This window comes from Cygnus olor, chromosome 14 (genome assembly GCF_009769625.2).
Source record: "Cygnus olor isolate bCygOlo1 chromosome 14, bCygOlo1.pri.v2, whole genome shotgun sequence".
In the NCBI taxonomy this organism is placed as follows: domain Eukaryota; kingdom Metazoa; phylum Chordata; class Aves; order Anseriformes; family Anatidae; genus Cygnus; species Cygnus olor.
Window position 1 is genome coordinate 19,826,054 of NC_049182.1, and position 17,654 is coordinate 19,843,707.

A 17,654-nucleotide genomic window follows, 5' to 3' on the forward strand; every position below is an offset into this window, starting at 1 on the left:
TCTGCCAGGTCTGTCATTTAGTTATTTCAGCTCCACATTTCTCTTTAGATGGAGTGGAAAACAGATTCTTAGGCCACAGAGAGACAAATCAGACAGGGAAAAGGGGCTGAGGGAGACCCTGAGGAGCTGTTTAATCAGAATCAACTGTATTTTAGTCCACTGTAGATGACATTCAGGGACGGAGATTCTGCATTCTCCTTAAGCAGTATCCTGGGGGAGTACGCACAGAGATTTTTCTACAGTCCACCCTAAATCTTTGTGGCCGCATTTTATTGCTGTGACTTCTTTTCCTATCCCCAGTAGACACAGACCTGTTACTGCTCTCCTTTCTGCAGACAGGTCTGTACTGGTGAGCAGTGCCACGAGCAGGGCCCTGCTCTCCTGCTCTGCTCTCAGATCCGCACCTTTCCTGAAGTGCTATTCCCAACCTGAAAAGAGCGCTGGGGAAGGACTCCTTCCCTGCCTTACGCATTGCATTCCTCCGTGTGAGATCTGCTCTTGACTCTTTTTCAGCACTAATCAGTGGATTTTGTTGTTTCCACGCTTTATGTGTGTTTCACATCCTTTTCCATGCAATACCTTCCTAATCAGTAATTGTCCATCTGCTTTGTGTGCAGTAATTCCTGCCTCAGGAGCTCATCGTCATCAGGTCGATCAGCCTTCCGTGACAGAGCTGCCCTGTGACAGCCACAGCATGAGTCCTAGAGGAAGTCTCATGAGAAACATTGCGGAGTTTTGCCCTGGATCCACGTTCAGAACCACTCGGTCCGACTGGGCACTCGGGTGCGACAGGGCTGGCCCACACAGCGGGCTCCAGGCAGCGGACTGCACCCGGGTCCTGCCTGCTGCATCTCTGCCCCCTGGGTATGAAAACCTGTGACCGAGAGCCACAGGCTTGTGGTGAAAATCCTACATTCATGGCAACTGATCCTGTCCCACCACCATGTAAAGCCTTGTAGCGAGCACACCTGCACTGCTCTCAGAAATGGGCCTGAGAAAGGAGGAGGTGGCATTTGCTGGCACGTGGCACGCCACAGAGCCACCACACACCCGCCGTGCCAGCAGATCTCTGCACACACCTCTGGTTCCCCAGAGAGCAGCTCACCACGTGCTAGGGAAGGCTCAGCAGAAACCCTGACGCAGCGCGATCTTAACGTCTGTTTAGGAAAGCTGTCTGTATTTATAATCAAGCCTGTATGTATGACTGTGGCTTCATGCTCATTCATATGATATGTGTACGCAGCCGACAGTGAAAATGGCATCTCGACATTGAGCAACAAGCATGTCATCTCACCTTCCTTGCATGGCTGGGCACACGACACCGTGTCTGCAGCCCTGTGCTCCATCCCCAGCGCTGCGGCGCCTGGGGGACACACAGGACCCGGCCTGGCATACTGCCTGCCAGGACAAAACAACTCCGGTGTAAAAGGTTTTGACAAACTTACACGGCTGAGAGAGGCCGTGCAACAACTGGGTGCTTCGTGTTTCTGACCGGGCGCTTGGTGTCTCCGGCTGCATTTGTCCTCTCGTGGAACCACAGCCATGCCACACGGCACGGTGTTCGGTTTGTAACTGCACTGATACCGTAGGAGTTTGGCAGACCGGGTTCCCTGGCCCATGCTATTTCCTTGACCACCCCAAGCACTGCTAACAGTTTCTGGTAAGGTTTAACATTGCTTGCAAAGGCTAGATAGATGAGGAGACAAGTTTACAAGAGAAGAGGCTCCAGATAGTCTGGCGGTGTTTCCCCTGTTAACAGCAGAGCAGCATGGCAAATAAGGAGCCCTTGCCTTCCTGAACACAAGCAGAAAAGAGATCCTAATTCATTCGTTGTTTATAAAAGTGCAGAGGGGCACAGGAATTTAAACTTCAGCTAGGTTTTTACTATCTAATTAATGCTGTTGTAGAGGGCTGGCCAGAGGAAAGCCGAAGGGAAGAAGACCTTTTCCCACCAAGTCTCCAAAGGAGATGCGGACGACCCACCTCGCTGCTATAAAGGGAGGGAATGAGCATCGCTCCATGCACCACAGCAATCCTACAAATGCTCTGGGGTTAAAATTATAAATCCTTTTTGGTGTTGCCACCCATCTCTTTTGCTACTTGACGGGAAGAAGATCTCTGTTATGAGCAGTCTCCTCCCCGAGGAGGAGAGACTCCTCTGCCCTGTGATGCAGAGGGCGGTGGGGGCCTCACAGGGCACAAAGACCCATCCAAAACTGTCTGGACACAACCCCCCAGGGAAGACAACCTCTTGGTGGCCAGGGCAGACTGAGTTCATGGCTGTGACGATGAGGAGGGGGAGCTGCAGTGCGATGCTTGATTCAGTGCGGATGCTGCTGCGCGGCGTCCCGCGCCCGACACTATTTTTGCCTGGGGTTGGAGCATCGGTGAAGGATGATAATCAGTGTGCACTCTGTTTGCCATTTTTCTTTGCACATGTCTTCGGGGCGCTTTTCTTGTGGCTGTTGTTTTTAGCCACGCTTTTTTAATTCTTCATGACCTAAAAATGTTCTCCTGTGCCAAGATCAGAGCTTTGAGTCTCTCTTGGGCTCCCTATATTTGGATCCCTGATCTGGGCTCTCATTGCTATTTTTTTCTGTTTTTAAATAAACAAAAGCTGTCACAATAAATGTCCATGGACCCAAAGACTCGTGAAGGATCAGATGTTTGCTAGAGGGATGTGGCTGTGGAAGACAGAGGAACCGACTGGGAAACGTTGCAGCGCCAGCCACCCAGCACACGTCTCAGCTCATCCATCAAGCAGTGATGCCAGGAGGGGAAGGCAGGGGAGTTCTGAGAACGGGATAAATGCCGATGAGCCAGAGAGGCACTAACTCTGCTGCCACCGTTATCATTCCTGCTAGAATAAATAATGGTGAGTGCTCCCAGACCACAGCCCTTCTCATTTTCAAAGTGCCAAGCAGCCAGAAGACACTCGGTTACGGGTAAGCCTTCACCTGCTTCCAAGCTTTTTCCTTGCCCTTCTTTCTGCCCTGCATAACAATTGCTGCCATGGGGCTGGCTCCAGCAGGGCAGGGCAGCACAGGGAGTACAGGGGCTGTGCCCCCCACCACACCAGAACCCCACAAGGTGAGGTTTCCAAAATCCTCCTCACAGGGCCCTGAGTGCAGGTGAAAGACGGGGAAGGTGTGTGCCTATGTTACATCAAATGCAAAACATGCGATTATTGACTTTAACCAAGAACTGCAAAGTAACCTGAAATATAAATTAGTGTTCAAAGCCTGTTTCATCACTCATCAAGCAAATTTCAGCATCCCTGGTAAGCAGACCTGGCTCAGTGTGGTTACTGAACATGTCCCCTCACACCCAACCAGCGCTGCAAATGGGAGGAACCTGAAAATGCTACCTGGTCCCCAGCACTGTCCTCTGGAGAAGATGACTCTAAAGCTGGTCCTGGAATTAAAAGCTGGTCCTGGAATTAAAAGTTTTTTCCCCAAACAGGGTTAAAAGAAAATTGAAGACTTCCTTAAAAGCAAAGCTGGCAGCCTTGTCCAAATCCCTGTGTGATCAGGCACGGACTGAGCAGAGAAGCTGAACTTGGCACCACCTGGCTCAGCTGTATCCTGTCCACCTCCCATTATCCACCTCACAGTGGCTTTAGCCCTGCTAATCAGAAAAATGTGACCAGAAACCATTTTTTTTAACAAGGACATTCTCCCTGAGACAATTTAGGAAGAGTGAAAGACCCTAAAAAAGCTGCTGTGTGCTCAGAAGGAACAGCTTCCCCATTGCAGACCAGGCTGAGGACTCACCCATCCTTCCAGGAGGTCTCAGAGCTTTCTGCACATCCATATGCAGCCCATGCTCCTCACAATCTACTCCCCACCTTTTAATTTTTACCTCTCCCTGTAACTACTCAGCAACATCTGTGCTTGTTCCAGGAAACCAATAAGTCATCTTTTCCAACGCAGAAGGAATTTCTGCTACAACATGGTTCAGCTCAACTCTTCCCTTACTTGCCCAGTCCCCAGACGGCACCAGGCTGAGCTGTCCTCACTTCAAATAAGCATCCAGTCCTGACCAGACCTGCACATACTTGGGATCTGTTCATCACCTCTGCAGCTTACAAACCAGGCTGAAAACATCCTGAGACAGGTCTTCGGGCAAAACCTCACAGCAGCACCTGGGGGCTGGTGCAAGAGCTGAAAGCCAATTTATTTGCCAAATGTAATTTTCCTTCACGTACTATCTTGAAACATAATAACATAAATCAAAATCTACACGCAGCACTCTTTCTTCTATCTAATCTCTTTAGTTCTTAATAGAGTCTGCAGCTCCTGGACTAAGGTGTAGCATTTTCGCTTTCACTGGCATTTCCCTACCAATATTTGCTATCAGAGTTACTTAGTTTATCACCTTTCCTAACTATTGTGATATTTCTAATTCCAGTGAAGTATTAATGACACTGAGGAGCACGCTGCAGTTTTCGTTGCCTTATCTTGCTCTGGGTCCTTTCCTCTCTTAACGGCAGCTCGAGCGCCCTTCTGGTCCCTGTGACCTTCTCAGCTTTAAAGCGAGAGCGGGATGATGTCCTGGATGAGCAAAGTGAACCTGTGCGATTTCAGCTCTTACACCAAAAAAAGTATTTGCACCAAATCCTTCTTTTTAAACAATAGTTAGTCTGAAGAAGCTAGTCCTTAATAAAGCCCTAATTCTCTTTGATGTCTCCTACATAATTCATTGGAAGCACAATCTGCTGAGTAGGAGATTTTTTTCATGCAATGTATATTTACCAACCAGCTTTTATACACCAAACAATGGCAGCATCGTGAGTTTCATGACAGTTTATTGGCATCCCATTGTCATGGCATTATAATGTAAAAGATCATTCTGGGCCCCCTATTGTGTTAATTCCAGAACAAAAACTTTTAAGTTACTATTGAAGAGGCTATCAACACTTTCAGGCAAAAACAACCCAAATCCCCATGTCAGCATTTCTAAAGTGTCTGTATAAATCAAAAATAAACACCTCAGGAAAACACAAGGTTATGGCCTCATGCGAGAAGCATGCTGCATTGAATTTCAAAATCCACAGTGACCAGAGCCCATGTTTCTCCCTCTGCCTGACCCAGAACTGAATTGACAATCTCACACCCATCCGAGGCTAAAACAGTTTAAGAAAAAGCTAGCTGAGAGCTGGTGCTCACGGGAGCCATGCAGGAAGGACATATTCCTTGTTGGAGCACTTTATTCTATAGGAAAGAGGATGCAAAGAGACAGTGGCCTGGTGCACGTGTGGCATTTAGGAAGGACTTTCCAGCAGCTGCCCAAGGAAGGGCCCTGGAAGATCGGGGACACCACAGCTATTGACACAGGGGGGTCTCAGGGGTTAGTCACTAGCCACAGGACACCACCAGGCCCCTATTTTAAGGGGATTCTGCAGATACTGAGCGGAAGTTTTAGTCAAGGCTCCGGGATGCTGATAGGGACAAGACAGGAGAGTGCTCAGTGCTGGCTGCCCGTAGCCATGCTTTTCTTCCAGGAGCTAAAAATTTACCTTGCACAGAGGTCTTCTCTGATATTTGCACCCACTGTGCCCTGACTTCATGGCAGATTGTCACCCACACACCACGGTTTCTCATGAGGAGCCCATTTTTTTTCCTCTCTTTCAGCAGTTGCTTCCTCCAGTGGTAACAGTTTCCCAGTGGATTGGAGAAATCCTGAACTCAATAGGCAAAAGAGAGGAAATTCCCTTCTTCCATCGATTTCCTGCTTTCCTGGTTATATTTTACATTGTGCAAGTATTGCCTGCTTTATCATATTAAAAGTAAATAGAAGTGCAGGTAGGGCTGGTCATTTTCTTCCATGAACTGTAATAGAGGGTTCCGATCAATGAGATCATACAGCTAAGCAGGGTGCACAGAAAATCATGTACTCATAAAATACGTCTTTGCAATTAGATTTTAATTGGCTTCTGTGATTTTCCCCTGACCAGCAAAGCTCTTAAACAAGTGGATGAAAGCAAAAAGGAGGAAGGAAGGCAAACTCCATCTTCCACCAGCAGCAACAGGCCTCAAGTAACTGGCCATTACATGCTTACACAGTAGGTCTCTCTGCCACAGGTCCTGTTTTACTTTCACCAAATTCTCACCCACTCTCATGGGGTGAGAGCAAAGGGGTGAAGCCCAGACCCATAGCACTGCATGTCACAAGCAAATCCAACCCAGAAGAGTCTTGTGCACCCTGCAAATGTCCCCCAGTGTGTTCACTCTATAGTCCCTTCACAAAATAAAAGTTTTCTCTGGAAATCTCCTAGAAGTAAGAAGGGTGATGCAAGCCCCAGATATTCAGTCACCTGCTACCAGCCTCATCCAGCCTCTGACTTCCTCCCTGTTCTGCTCTGCTAGGCACAAAGGCTGTGCACATCAGGGAATATTTACTGATTTATGCAGCCTATGGAAGCTAAGAAGACCTTCTGTTTCCCATGGATGCTCTGGGGCTTTATGGCATCACACAGTGATGAGCTGTGAGGTGAACCTGGCTGCTCCACCATCAGAGCAGTGTCCTGCAGGCTGCAGAAGGACGAGCAGCACCTACTACTCCTGGGGACCTGCTGTGCTCTTCCTGCCAAATTTCAAGCGAGAAGCTGAGGTATCAAAGTTCTCCTATTTCTCCTCGCTGGCAGTAGTGGGAACCCAGTTATTTGCCTAAGATTAGGCAGGACAGACCTGTGATATCCTCCTGAGAAATTAAGCAGGTCATGTCTCCAGCAGACAGAATCCCCATGGCTATAAAGTAACTCTCCTGATTTCATCCCAGAAAACCCTGGCTTCAGAGTAAATCCTGGAATCCACTTAATATAGACATTTTTTTCTTTAAATGTCCCTCAAGACCTTTTAGTTTCTAATGCTTAGCATATGCACATTTGTACTAATTTTTGTTTAAAAGTCAGCTCAAGTTCAGCTTAGATCAATTTCTTCTTAGTTTGAGCTAACTCAAGCCACTCTAAGATCAATTCTTAGAAACCTTATTTTAAAAAAGCAAACTGAAACATAAAGTTCTTGCTTCCTTTGAGCTGCCATGGCTTTCTAAAGCATTTACAACACTTCTCAATGTAATCCTCAGTAAAACTTGGGCTCTGCATGTCACTGGCACATAGAAAATAGGTTTGGGTTTTATAATTTCACAGATGCTTTTGAAAATCTTATTTATTTATATGAAGGCTAAGCAGCTAAAATAGGCCCTGTGCAATTCTGTGTAAAACGGGAGTAATTCAGGTTACATAAAAAACTTACAGTATTGTGAAAAGCAGAAGCTTACAACCTGGCAGCTATGGCCAGTGACTACTATGGAAAAGCATCACAATAACCAAAAAAACAGTGAGATTCAGAAACACAAATATCTCTACGCAGTGTGAAGGGAAATCTGCGGAGTACAGATTCGAGGGAAATGACTGAAGCATACCAATGGAGATATTTAAAACTAGACACTTAAATGGGGTTACATCACGCTGGCAGTCAGTCACTAGTGGAGTTTGACAGGGCTCCTTTTCAGGGCCTGTTTTCTTTAATGTTTTATTAAATGGCTTGGATGCAGGACTCGAAGGTATACTAAGTTTGTGGGCAACACTAAACTGAGAGGAGCTGTTGACTCCGTCAAGAATAGAGAGGCCTTGCAGAGAGATCCTGACAAATTAGAGGGCTGGGCAATCACCAAGAGTATGAAGTATAACAAAAGCAAGTGCTGGATTCAGCACCTGGGTTGGCACAACCCTGGCTGTAAATACAGACTGGGGGACAAGGGGCTGGAGCGCAGCCCTGTGGAAAGGGATCTGGGGGTTCTGGTTGATGGCAAGTTGAAGATGAGCCAGCAGCAGGCCCTAAAAGCAAGGAGGGCCAACCTTGGCTTGGGGTGCATCAGGCACGGTGCTACTGGCTGGTTGAGGGAAGTGGGTGTCCTCTGCTCTGGTGCAGCTTCATTTTGAGTTTTGTGGGCAGTTTAGTGCATCACAATATAAGGACATAAAATGGTTAAAGTGGCCAAAGAATGGCTATGAAGATGGTGAAGGGTCTGGGGGGCAAGATGTATGAGGAGCGGCTGAAGTCCCTTGGTTTGTTTGGCCCAGAGCAGAGCAGGCTGAGGGGAGGCCTCATGGCAGCCTGCAGCTCCCTCACAAGGGGAGCGGAGGGGCGGGCGCTGAGCTCTGCTCTCTGGGGACAGCGACAGGACCTGAGGGATGGAGCTGGAACAGGGGAAAGTCAGGCTGGGTGTTAGGGAAAGGTTCTGCACCCAGAGGTGGCTGGGCACTGGGGCAGGCTCCCCAGGGCAGTGGTCATGGCACCAAGGCTGCCAGAGTTCAAGAAGTGTTTGGATAACGCCCTCAGACGCGCGGTCTGACTTTTGGGTGGTCCTGTGTGGAGCCAGGAGCTGGACTCGATAATCCTTGTGGGTCCCTTTCAACTCAGGATATTCTGTCATTCTATGATTTTAATAGACCATGACTGCTTTTCATACTGTCTACCTTCAGAGGCTGACATCTTTCTTGGCACAGTCAAGGCCAACACCACTGATGTGCAGGCTTAGCTTAATGAGAAGAATTTAGCCTGGTTCATCTTCTGCCCAATGAATAGGACCTCACTTTGCAAGGCACCCTGTTAATTGGAATGGCTGCACTCATAAAGCAAGACGCACAACACAGCATGCCAGGTCTGGTCTCCGGCAGCTCACCCAGACTCTCTTCTCTCCTTGTACATGCCCCATCTGGCACTGCATCAACCAGAAGGTCTTGTCACACAACAGAACCCAAGGAACAGCCTGGAGTTTGCCCCAAGAAGGGATCAAACTGCTGCCCAAAATCATCTCCTTTCTTTCTGTCCTTCCAGACACTTTCATATGGGCTGTTGAGAAATCCTCGCAGTCAAGTGAGAATTTTAACAGTTGTGTTTTTGTTTGTGTTTTCTATTGTTATTAAAGGATACAACCGGTTTCTTTCTTTTTTTTTTTTTCTTTTTTTTTTTTTATCATTCCCCATCTGATATTTTGGAGTTAATCATGAAGACATTTCCTTAGCTACAGCTTTTCTTTTGTTTGTATTTTTCATTTGTAGATAAGAGAACGGATAAGATGATCAGAGAAGTCCTTTTCTGGCTTTAAATATCTATAGATGAAACTAGTGATAATATTACTGTTGGCTTCGGGGTGGGTAAGATTTTCCACTTTGGAATCTGCTTTTCCATGGAATAGCACCCCCAGGGAGCGATTGCTCATAGGGTGATAATCTGTCACTGGCATAAACCAGTGTATCGCCACAATAACAGTGTGTCACCTGCACCACAGACACTGCCAGAGCACATGCCAGGGGGTTATGCCTGATTCTGATACTAACCACTAACAGTGATTTGGAGAAGTCCCTTTTTCTCTCAGCTTTCCTTCTAAAAGAAGAAAATAATGGAGGTGCTGTCTTCAGAGAAAGGTGTAGAGTAAAAAAATGCACTAGGGTAGGACCGCGGTATTATTATCATGACAACTTATGCTACTTGACTTGCTGGCCAATACCTTTTCTCAGCTGGAAGTCTGGTGATAGCAAAGGTAGATGGCACTTCTTGCCAGGGAGAAGGGTGATTTGGAGAATAACCTTCAGCATATGCTGAAGTTGAATTTAAAGCTTTCTTTTCCTGTTGCGACTCTACCATGTACACCCAGCAAAAGAGTTTTTCTGAATGTAGCATCCTGTTGATTTCTAACGTGCCTGGAAGATGCTTTCTCTTCATCTTTAACCCTCCTTCTCATTACCATTTCACTGATTCCTTTAGCCTCCCTTATCAGGCACCTCCATGTTCTAACTTCTAATTATATTCATTGCTATTACCTGCCCTTATTTTTCTGGGTATATATTGACTGCTTTTCACTTTTTATATTTTATTTCCTTTTTACCTTCTCTGCTGAATGATAAAAATTTTGCTCGGTAGTTTTCCCTGTTAGGGAAAACATGTTTTTGTAACATCCCCATGGAGGGCCCATAAAAAGGAAGTATCTTCCATTGCTTTGACTCATCTAAAATCAGCTGCATCTTTCAAGTCCTCAGGCAGACCTCTGAGAAAGGCTTTAATGGTGACAGAGATGACTTCCCTAATGTTAACACAGCCATGGCACACCATCAAAGAGGCCAGCAATTCAGCAGATTGCCACAAATATTTTTCTGCAACTTTTCTGGTCCTTATGACACCAGCCTGGGTCCCACCTTGCCACTCACTTCACAAGGGCCCAGTGGCGCACACCTTGTTTAGCTGAGGTGCCCCACTAGAGTCAGGACACCTAAGGACACCTCCTTGCCTGATGAGCCAGGACTCCCGCATGGAAGAATTCATTCACAGGATCTACCATCCATCAGTCCAAATTAAGCCTTCTGCATTTGAAGAGAGTATTGTGAGCTTTTCATGGATGCTGTGAGAGTGGCTGCTCAGATGCTGAAAGGAATAATGTCACAGTTTACCAATTTCAAGCACTTTCAGGCATGAAGGTGGAAACCAACTCCTTCCTGAGGAACGGACACACCGTCTGCACCCTCCATGTGGCTTGAAAAACTGGGACTTGAGCATGCAAGAGAGTTGGGCAGGGCAGCAGCAGAAGACAGCACTGCAGCAGTGGGCAGAGCCCAGAAATCTCACTTTCCTGACCCTTGAGTACTTCTGATACAGACAGATATATGTATATATATATATATATATATATACACACAGTAACTTAGTGCCAGAGATGGGGACAGCCTGGAGAGTTGGCAATGTTCCCCAAACACCTGGATGGGCACACTGAGGAACCTACCTTTCAGTTGAGTCCCCACCCTGTGCCCCTCCAGGAGCGCAGGAGCCAGCTGGGAAGCAGCTGAGGTTCCCACTGGGAGGGACATTGTGCCAAGGACCCGGGGGGAACGGCTGGCCCAGGAGAGATCCAACTGTGCCTCATCCCCCTGTAACGTACGGCATCAAATCCATCTCCATGGGAACTATACTAAGGGCAGAACTTGTCTCTACCGTCTCGAACCGAAAGGGGAAAAAAAAGTAAAATAATGAGCCTCACAGCAGCGTGACTCAGGGCACACTGAGCCCAAGCAGAGTGGTGGCTCTGGTGCTCACGGCTGTGAGCGGTGCTGCTGCAGCATGAAGGGCAGCAGCAGCCACTGGCCATGACTTCAGCCTCCCGGTGCTTGGCTGAGCGTGGCTCTCGCCCAGCCAGGGACCAACAGCCGGGCCCTGAGCTCGGGGGGAGGCAGCGGGAGCGTGGGGATGCAGCTGGTGAGTGGGAGTGGGACCATACGGGTCTGATTTTCAAAGCCTATGCAGAGGTCTTGGACTTTTTTGACTCTCTTGGGTCTTTTAAGCCATTGCTGTGGCTGCAAGTACCTTCACCAATGGGGCCAGAAGGAGGGGATGAGGGCACAGCGGAGGAGGCCCCAAGCTCCCATTTCGGCTCTGCAAAACACCAGATCAGGGGGCTTGGGAACGACTCCTGCCCTGGGGAGCAGCAGCCCCACCACCGCCCCCTCCAGCAGTGCACGAGCCACTGGGCGAGTGCACCTGCCGCTATTTTCTCTAATTGCTCCCCTAATCACATAAAATTTTCGAAGTCCTATTTGTCTTCTTACAGAGTAATTTGCTTTCCACTGTGCATTGCTGGCTGCGTCCCTCGCTGTAACCCACGTGTCTGCAGCCGCTCGAACGCACTGGGCTTGAGGAGGGGCCTAAATTGGATTATTTGTTCTAATAACAATAAGTCTAACGGAATTACACAACATGACCAAATTAAAGTCAGCTGCTCTGAAGGTCCAGGTTTCAGTCTCATGTTAGCTAAGAGAACAAGCAGACGGCGCATCCTTTTCCCAGCTCCTGACCCCCGTGCGAAGGCTCCCATGGGAGATAAGCCGCGCTCTGCACTCGCCGAGGTGAGGGTTAGACCGTGCTGATAACCACCAGCTTCTACAGAAAACAGGCAGCCCCACACCTAAATGCACCAGGGAGAACAGGGATCCCCTGGAAATGGCCATGAAGGAGATTCAACATGAAAGCCATGAAGCACTTTCCTTCTCCACCCCATAAGGTGCAGGGCAACGAGGTTCTTCTCAGCTAAAAGCAGCCTGCCCAGCTGAACGCCAGCAGCCACATGTGCCCGCACAGCAGCAGCCTCGAGCTGCAGCTGGAGCTAGGCTGGAAGTGCGTTTTACCTTTCCTGTGGCTTTACTCCCCCCCCCCACCCAGAGGAGGCAGTAGCAGAAACTACGCCGATGTTCAACTCTCTGGGGACCTGAAGGGATTGCCCTGCTCTCCCACCCCAGAAGTAATTCCTAATGGTGAGGAATGATGCCATGCTTTCTCTTCTCCTTTATCAGCACAGATATAGATGATATCTATATAAGCAGATGATAGGATAGCCGAAGCCAAGCACACACCTGAAGGTAGAAGTTGCCATCACCAGCTGGGATAAAATTTTGGGGGTCAGTGCAGGTCAAGTAGAAAGGGTCCCCCCTGCTCCTCAGCATCTTTTCACACAGCTTTCAGAGGGAAACACTCCACTTCCCGGAGCAATCAGCCAGGCTTCCAAAGAACTGTTATTATCATTTAATTTGGTGTATTGGTCTTCTTAGACCTGGAAATTTTTTGAGAAACTACCTGAGGAATCAAGCATGGGGACTGGCACGTCAGAGCAGAGAATGGTTTCTCACTTGGCATTCATCACCATCTTTTTCAGCAAATGGGCTAGGGAAGCCAGAAGTGGATAATTAATTAATAGTCTTCCCATAAGGGAAGATTTTCTTTAACCCTCAGGAGCTTAGCGATTGTTATGCCCTGACACACAAGGCTCTATCGACTTGGCATGCTGTTCGGCGAGATGTTTAGCTGCAGAACTCTGTGTTTCTACAAGGTGCACTACAGGCTTTGTGCTAGGTCCCAAGGCAGTGTGAATCAGCAGGGCTGCATGACGAATTACGGAGAGTCTTGCCATTCACACAGGCTGGGCACGTGTATCTGGGAACGGGCCCAGGCCTGGGGCCATCGCCCTACCCCAATTCTCCACTCCCGTACACCAGCAAGTGCTGAAAGGATGGCACGGCAGTCCCCCACTTTTCACACCAATGCCAGCTTTGGTTTCAAACACGAACCCACAACAAAGATTTCCATATTGTGTAGCATGACAGTTTGATGTGCAAGGCAATATGTGTCCTCCTTGCACCTCCTTGGCACACACTCCAGACCTTCCCTTGCTGCCCCTACAGCGAGGGAGATGGCAGGAAGCACGCTCAGCCCCTGCAGAGGACCCCGCTGTCCCCACCACAAGGCTCTCAGCTCCTTCCACCCCCCCAGAGCACCGCGGGACCAGGATCTGGGCCCCATCCCTGTCCTTGCATCCCCCCAGGCACTGCCTCCTGCTGTCTCCAGCTGAGGATGGAGGAGCGCGGAAAGCATCAGAGCCCCGAGGGGTCCTGAGAGGAGCGGTGGGGTATTCCTGCCTCCTTTCCAGCATCCTTCTCACCACAACCTGCCTGCACTTCTCTGTGCCATGTCAAGCCACCTCTCTCCGTTCCTGGGAAGGCATCGCTCCTTGCCTTCCGCTGGCAACCCCTGCCACTTGGTGTAGGCGGGCAGCTCTCACCCAGAAGACTTAGACCCCTGCTCTTTGTCCTGCCTCAGATTACCTGGAGATAGGCACTACTTGCAAGAAGGGAGCAAAGGTGGAAAGCTGGAGACGTGCCAGCTGGTTCCAGAGCACGGGGAGGCCATGGCGGCAGCGAAGCACCAATGGCACCCGTGGGAGCGCAGCTGGCACGGAGGAGCTGCACGTACAACTTTGGAGGCTTCCTAGAGAGCTTGGACGGGCGCACTCAGCGTGCTGCTCCTGCTACTTTCAAATCTGTGTTTACAAAGTCCTGGGGAAATTAAACTATTTAAGTCTATCCCCAGCAGGGGACTGTTTAAAGAAATAGGATAAATGTACCTTGGTGTGTAAATACTTATTATTTAGGCAAACAAACAGGTTCACTCATATGTTTGTTTTTCAATTCAGTTACTGGACAGTATTGACGGTGCTGAGGTCGGGCTGGGAGAGGAAAAAGGAAACCGCGAAGACCTTTCCAGAGGCTGGAAGGCAGGTGCTGCTACTCGCACACTTCAGGGGGTCGCCCTCCTGCGGGGAGCACCATGGGGAGCCGGGTTCCCTCCTGCCCGGAGCGTGCCCACAGATCCTTTGCCACTCGCCTGCCCCCGGAGCTGTTCTGCACAGCGCTCTGCAAAACCCCGTGCTGCCTTCCCTGGAGACTGCCCACGTCCTGGGCTATCCATCACCCCTGAGATGACAGCAAACTCCAAGCAACCTTGTAGAAAAGTCCACCTTGCCTTTGCTATCCCAAGCAAATGTGGCCAACTGCTGTAACACGGGGCAGAGGAAACCATTCTCCTCCAAGAAACACAGCACAATATTCCCATTAAAAGAAAAGCATTTGATTTTGAAAAAGAAATGATGTCATAATGACATCACACACTTCAAAGCACGGTCCAGGCCAACTGCCACTGCTGTCTGGGAGCTTAAAGCCCATCAGCCGGGACCGATCTCCTTCCTAGCTGCCCCGAAGCAGCAGAGACTTGCAGCTGTGTAATGTTTTAATTACTCACCCTTCTATGAAGTTTCCATAGGGGAAGTTTGTTTTGGAGCTAGGCGAGATGCTTTGGGGTTTCAAGGAAATGACACCAGTTTTTCATTCACAGACACGGCTCCGTCCCTCCTGGCGTCAGATCCACAAATTGGCTCCTCTCCCAGTACCTGAACGCACTTAAAAATGAATAGGATTCCTGCTAAGTTCCCTCGTCTTTGGAGTAAGTCTGAGCAAGGTCGACGTCCAGCAGCAACGAAACCTGTAGCCTCAGCGCCATGGGCTTGGAATGGATACAGAGCCTGGACAGCCTGGATGTGACAGGGAAAGCTTTGCACTGTGGACCCCGGGACGTGGCTGTCAGAGCACAGAGCTGTCTGAATTCCCACAGCTCTGCTCCTGGAAAACACCTTCCTTCAGCATCACTTAAGCAATGTTTCCTATTCCTGCAAAGCCCGACAAGCCTCTCTCCCTGGTAACTTTCTCAGTGGCATCAGGCTCCTGTTCTGTCCCAGCTGGAATAATGGTTTTCGCCTTCCTGTGGGTCACTGATGACAATTCCAGCAGTTTGCAGAATATCACTAGTTGAACAGACGCAGTGGCGTCAGAGCTAGCAGGCACGCACTCTGGTAACAAATCCCAGGAGGAACCCCGAGGAGGGGTGCTCCTACCTCGCTGGCTATCTGCACTCACACCTCAGCCCTCCCCTCCAGCTACGCCAACAAAAGTAACAGCACAAATCTGCACCGACGCTCCGGGCGCTCGCAGATGCCCCCATAACGCCACAGACAAAGGCACGGCCACGACACGCAAGTCTGGGTGCCCGCCGAGTGTGGGTGCCCACCGCCCTCGCCCCGCGCAGCGGGCAGGTGCGGCCACACAGGTGCGGTGCACGGCGCCAGCCCCGAGCAGGACGAGGGACGGCAGCTCCGCACCGCCCCCGCGAGTCCCGCCGGCGTCCCCCCGCCGTCCAGCCCCGTCCCCCCGGATACCCCCGACCCCCGATCCCCTCTCCCCCCGCTCCCAGCTCCCCGGGGCTGCCCCGGGGCCGTGCCGCCGCCTTACCAGCGCCGAGCCGGAGCCGGGCGCACGGCGCGGCTCCCCGGGCGGTGCGCCTCCTCATCGCGGCGGCGGGGCAGGACGGGGACGCCCGGGCCGGGGCCGGTGGGGGGCCGTAGGTGCGCTGATGGGGTGTAGGACCGGGGGAAGGTGGGGGGGGGGTCCACCCGCCGGCCGCCCGCGGGGCTGCGGCGCTGCCCGCCGAGGAGCGGCAGCAGCGCAGGGCGCGCTGCCCCCGCCCCGCCGCTCCGCGCCCGCGGGGAGCGCCCGCCCCCGGCCCCCGGCCCGCCCCGGCCCGGCCCCCGGCCCCCCCGGCTCCCCCCTGGCCCTCAGCCCTCCCCGGTCCCCCCCGGACCGCCCCGGTCCCCCGCATCCCGCCCCGGTCCCCGCCGGTTCCCCCCTGAGCGCCCCAACCCCGGCGCGCAAAGTTGCGCCCGTCCCGCTACCGCCTCGCCCCCCCGGGACCCCCAGGCTGCAGGACCCCCTCGGGTCGGGTGGGACCCCAAAGCCCCCCCCCCCACCCCGATCCCGGCAAGGGCCGTCAGGAGCTTCGCTTCCAAGCCAGCTTCAGGGGTTTGTTCCCCCCCGGGTGAGAAAAGCGCGGGGCAGAGCCCCGGGAGATGTTGGGAGCCCGTTTTGCACTTGCGGTGTCAGCCCTGCTCCGCTGGCATTAGGAGAGCGTTGGCAGCTGAAAATCCGGCCCTGTGACCCTAAAACCCTCCGTCTTGGCAGAGGTGGCCACTACAGGCGGCTCATCATCGCGGTTTTTAAAGTGCCTACTGCAATAGTGGACTGAGCATTAAAGCAGGACCTGAGCAGCTCCATCTTCAGGTGTGCTCGCCCCCACAACCGGATCTGAACTTGGGGGTTTGGGGGACATTAAGGGTTTCAAGCCGCAGTGCGCAGTCTCTCCCTTGGCCAGTGCCTGTAAACATCCCATGTAAACACGCGGCTGGGAGCCGACAGCTGCAGGGAGGATTTCTGACCAGACCTGCTTTTGGAAGTGAAGTGGTAGTTCACTACCTGCCAGCACTCAGTTTCAGCTGCATCCCCAGGGCCTGGCAGGATTCCCTCCACCTCCGGTGCCTCTGGGTCTCCGTGAGACCAGGGTCCTCCCTTCCCTCTGCGTAACCGCATGGGCTCCGTGCTGTGCCCTAAGAAACATGCACAACAGCCACTGCTGAGACGGGTAATTCATAAACTGAAACCCAAGTCGTGGGGCAGGCCCTGCAGCTTGGCCTCTCCAGCCTGGTGCTGCTTCTTTTGGCTACAAACGTCGGCGGATCTGACTCCAGGAGGCTGAGGCTGCTGAGCAAGATCCATGGCACAGGCTCAGGCAGAGCACCGTGCTCACACGATGCCTTGTGGGCTTTGTGGGATGCCCCAAGGGGCAGCATGAGGAACCCTAAAGGCTGCTGCTTCTCAGAGGAGAGCTGCACTGGGACAGGGTGATCCAGAGCGCACAAAGGCTCAGAGAAGTAATTTTGTTTGTAGCTATTTGGTTCATGCCTTGTATTTGTGATTTAGGTCCTTCCACCTGGAAACGGGACATTTTCGAAGTTGTGCAGAGGCAGAGAAACCAGAGCACCCAACAACGTAAAAGATACATCGCTTGCTGACATGTCAAGTTTCCAAAAACAAATGCATATTAAACAGTTTCTTATCAACTTGTTTGATAAGAAACGTTTTTTAAGGATCTGAGGATTTTTGACAGATCTTTCAACTGCCTTCTCTGAAAATTTGGCGGTATTTTCAGCCACAGCCGGAAAACATGCTTCCCAGGCTGCCAGGCGTCGTGTTTGTTGCATGCATTTGTTCATCACTATAGTAACTGAAAGGCAGATTAAGAAAAACATTAAGGAAAGTAGAACTGGGATTAAATCCCTGAAGCAACACCTTGTCACCCTTTGGGTTCTCAGACTTGCGCCACCGAGGCCAGACTGGACAGGGCTGGGCTGGATGGAGCTGAGAGGGGTCGTTTTGAAACTGAAAGTTT

The 17,654-nt window shown here is 50.9% G+C and overlaps 1 protein-coding gene across 3 annotated transcripts in view; it reads right to left on the reverse strand.

The window, feature by feature from the left end:
- The window catches only part of HTR4 (5-hydroxytryptamine receptor 4), a 133,645-nt gene extending 117,909 nt beyond the window's left edge, over positions 1-15,736 (reverse strand). For 2 of the 3 annotated variants that reach the window (XR_005824316.1, XM_040573343.1), the window contains exon 1: positions 15,665-15,735. The gene's annotated coding sequence lies outside the window, so the exon portion shown is untranslated. Of the gene's footprint in view, positions 1-15,664 lie in introns of all 3 variants that reach the window. The other variant, XM_040573342.1, reaches the window with a different exon arrangement.
- Positions 15,737-17,654: the final 1,918 nt, after the last annotated feature.